We start from the raw sequence: 2,165 nt of genomic DNA, 5'->3' as shown, positions 1-2,165 counted from the left end.
GGAATTCCGCTTGACATGTGGCAAGGGAGCGGGATTTGGACTACCCGCTGGTGATAGGCAACAATGTCCTCAAACACGTTGACCTTATCGTTACGGAAGATGGTGCCGTTTTTAAGGAGAAGGCGAGAAAGTTCAGTGGACGCGAGGATGCACTCGAGCGCAAAGCAGTGGCCGATAATTGCGCTAGTGTGGTGCGAGACGGAGCAGATCCGTGTGAAGGTGCAGCGGCGTGGAAGGCAGTGGCCGGAAATTCCCCGAATGCTGGTCAAGTTGGAGAAAGCTCATTTGTGCGCAAGGCGAAGGCTGGTAATTGCGTAGAGGTTGGGCGAGTCGAAAAGAATTCAGGAGATGGCGCAGCAAAACGCAAGGCAGTGGGGTGGAAATTGCGCAAGTGCAAATCCTGATAATTCGATCACCGATGATTTGAACAATATTTACAATCTGATAACGAATATTGTGAGGAAGTTGAGAATAAGTGCTAGACCGGCAGATGCGACTGAGGTTCAGCGTAGACGTGATGAAATGCGAGATTGTGTCAGTGAACACGGTACGAGTGTTAGGCATGGTGGTATCGTAGGATCACCACGAGAGCATGCGAATCCCAGCAAGACAGGTGTGTACGAACGAGGTGCGGAATGGGCGAGGTTTCGCGATGGAAGACCTTCAAGTCAAATCAGCGGGCTGCAAGCAGGGTCCGGAAACGTATGCGTGGAAGCCGGAACGAAGCAAAATAAAGAATGCGAGATAGATGTATTTCATGTAAGCAGGACGCGAACAGACACGGTACAGAGTTCGGCAGCAACCTACAAGCCAGATGAAATCTCAGTATCACCTATGGAGCAAGAGCTTCTGCAGAAGGAGCACATCGACGAGTTTGATGAAGAGAGGGAAGAANGTTTCGCGATGGAAGACCTTCAAGTCAAATCAGCGGGCTGCAAGCAGGGTCCGGAAACGTATGCGTGGAAGCCGGAACGAAGCAAAATAAAGAATGCGAGATAGATGTATTTCATGTAAGCAGGACGCGAACGGACAAGGTACAGAGTTCGGCAGCAGCCTACAAGCCAGATGAAATCTCAGTATCACCTATGGAGCAAGAGCTTCTGCAGAAGGAGCACATCGACGAGTTTGATGAAGAGAGGGGNATGAAATCTCAGTATCACCTATGGAGCAAGAGCTTCTGCAGAAGGAGCACATCGACGAGTTTGATGCAGAGAGGGAAGAAGTATGCCACCAAGCACGCGACAAAATCGCCGAAATACAGCAAGAAAACCGCAGAACGTTTAACGAACGTCGACGAACTGCAAAAGAGTACGCCATGGACGAGCTAGTAGCAATCAAGCGAACGCAATACGGATCGAGACTCAAGTTAAAGCCAAAATACTTCGGACCATATAGGATTGCGAGGATTATGCGAAACGGACGCTACGCCACAGAGAAGATCGGCGACCACGAAGGGTCAGACCGCACAATTACCGTAGCCAAATTTCTAAAGAAATGGAATCCATCATCCGAGGCCGAATGATCGCGCAGGATGGCCGAATGTGGGAAATGATGTAGGCGGCCATCGACATACATACATACAAGTATGACAGTGGGGACCCGTACTAAGACTGATCGACGAATACAACACTCACAAGGATTGAACGGACCACACTGAACATACTCAACTATAGACTTCACTAGACAAACGAAGGACAGCAATACGGCAGATTGTACTTGACCGCCTTCAAGCGAAGTTGTTAAGCTAGTCGTAGCATTTAAAGTTAAAATTTATATGTAACCGTGTGTGTGCGAATAAACGTCCAGTTTTGTAAACATTAAATGCGCGTTTTAATTAAAGACTAAAAGGATTGGGAAGGCCATTCCTACATTCATGTGCTTATAATATAGGTACAAAGTTTAATTTATAATGATATGAGATTGTAATTCATGTGCTTATAATATAGGTACAAAGTTTTTTTTTTTTGTTTTTTTTTGGTTTTTTTTGTTAATTCAAGAATTAGCAAAAAAAAACACCTTGGTCCTCCCCTTTGCCCGGACGATGGCGTGGTTCGCATCTATCTGTGTGGCGAGCATGCGGTGCTCGGTCGTCTTAGCCGCAGCTTTTTGCATGGGTCGAAAATGTCCCTGTTGATCGTTCCGTCTTTTGTTGTGGCCGGGTCCGC

At 47.2% G+C, this 2,165-nt stretch overlaps 1 long non-coding RNA gene across 1 annotated transcript; it reads right to left on the bottom strand.

Moving 5' to 3' along the window:
- Positions 1-392: 392 nt before the first annotated feature.
- On the bottom strand, positions 393-1,422 carry LOC108362845 (uncharacterized). Its single transcript, XR_001847523.1, has 3 exons — positions 1,161-1,422; positions 913-1,083; positions 393-661 (listed from the first exon to the last, which is right to left on the bottom strand). It is a non-coding gene; the product is annotated as an uncharacterized LOC108362845 (long non-coding RNA).
- Between the last annotated feature and the right edge of the window lie 743 nt (positions 1,423-2,165).

This window comes from Rhagoletis zephyria, unplaced genomic scaffold (assembly GCF_001687245.7).
Source record: "Rhagoletis zephyria isolate East Lansing unplaced genomic scaffold, Rhagoletis_zephyria_1.1 Rzeph_scaffold_01118, whole genome shotgun sequence".
NCBI classification, from domain to species: domain Eukaryota; kingdom Metazoa; phylum Arthropoda; class Insecta; order Diptera; family Tephritidae; genus Rhagoletis; species Rhagoletis zephyria.
This window is presented reverse-complemented; position numbering and strand designations above follow the sequence as displayed.